Below are 1,842 nucleotides of genomic sequence, written 5' to 3' on the forward strand. Positions count from 1 at the left end.
TGTCTCTTAAGTCTGCATCATTTTGATTCATCTCCCTGTTCACTCCTCAGGCATATTGTGACTTGATTTTAGATCTATCCAACCAATTTTACTTTTTCCTGGAAATAACATTACTTGTTATATTAAAGTGATTGCAACTGGATGAGTTGTGATATTTAAAGTTTCTTATTCACCTTCAGAGATTTAGTTTAGAATGGCTCTTGGGACTATGGCATTAAAAAAGGTTAATTATTATTATTGTGATCATGGGATGTTAGAACTGAAGTAACTAATCACAGTCAGAAAGTTAGGGTCTCTAGAGAGACTCTCTTGGGTTCTTATTTATTTAAAGAAAAACTTATAGATCTAATTTAAAGCCTCAGTAAATGAGAAACTTGGAAAACTTAAATTAAAAAATGTTCTTACTGTATTGATTTTAAAATGCTTTTCAAATGAGATAATTTGAAAAGATTAAAAGATTTTAAGATGCTTTTCAAAATGAGATAATTTGCATAAATATGTGTCTATGTACAAATTAAAAACATTTTATTCATATATTTACAGACAAGGGACATTACAAAGTGTATAATTTATCAAATTTTGACAAATTCATGTAGTCATGCAGCCACCTTTACCATTACACAATTTTTTTTTTTTGCCTTTTTTTCTTTTCTAGGGCTGCACCTGCACCTGCAGCATATGGAGGTTCCCAGTCTAGGGGTCGAATCGGAGCTGTAGCCGCCGGCCTATGCCACAGCAATGCCAGATCCAAGCCAAATCTGCAACCTACACCACAGGTCATGGCAACGCTGGATCCTTAACCCACTGAGCAAGGCCAGGGATCAAACCCACAACCTCATGGTTCCCAATTGGATTTGTCTCTGCTGCACCATGACGGGAACTCCCACAATGTTTTAAAATATTTGCATTATCCTAAACATTTCTTATGTCCTCTTGCAAGTAAATACAATCTTCTTCCTACCTCAGCATCTGGCAACCATGGTGTGTTTTCTATCAGTGTACTTTTGAATATTCTAGAATATTATATAAATGCAATCTTATAGCATGTAGTATTTTGATTTTTTTCATTTTATCTGATGCTTTGAGATTTATCCGCATGCTCTAGGCATCAGTAGTTTCTTCCTTCATATTACTGAGGATTATCTGTTATATGTGACAGTTTGTCTCTTCACCAAATAATGGACACCTGAATTGTTTTCAGTTTTTGGTTGTTATGAATAAAGCTTCAATGAACATTAGAATTCATGTTTTTATGTGAGTGTTTATTTTTACTTCTCTTGGGCACATTCCTAGGAATGGAATTACTATATTTTGTGGTAAATATATATGTAACTATGTAAGAAGCTGTCAAAGTCTTTTCCAGAGTTGCACCATTTTCATTTGTACTAACCATGTGCGAAGGTCCCATAGTTCCATACTTTGTTAATACTTAGTGTCATCAGTCTTTTCTTCTAAAAGGAATGTATTGCATCTGGAGTGTTATAATCTAATTTATTTTTATTTTTTATCATTATTGAGATATAATTGTCAAAATTGTTTATAGTTAAAGCGTATAGTGTGATGGTTTGGCATACACGTCCTTTGTGAAATGAGTATCACAATTGAGTTAATTAACACATCACATAGTTAATGATTTTCCTGTGTGTGAGTTGCTTAAGGTCTCACTTCTTAGCAAATATCAGGCACAAAGTACAGTATCATTGACTATAGTCATTAGATAGTTGGAGCTTCTTCATCTTATAATTGAAGGTTTGTATCTTTTGACCAGCATCTTCCTCCAGACCTTGGTAACCACTATTCTACTCTCTGTTTCTATGAGTTTATTTTTTATTCCACATATGA

Source organism: Sus scrofa, chromosome 9 (assembly GCF_000003025.6).
Source record: "Sus scrofa isolate TJ Tabasco breed Duroc chromosome 9, Sscrofa11.1, whole genome shotgun sequence".
Lineage (NCBI taxonomy): Eukaryota > Metazoa > Chordata > Mammalia > Artiodactyla > Suidae > Sus > Sus scrofa.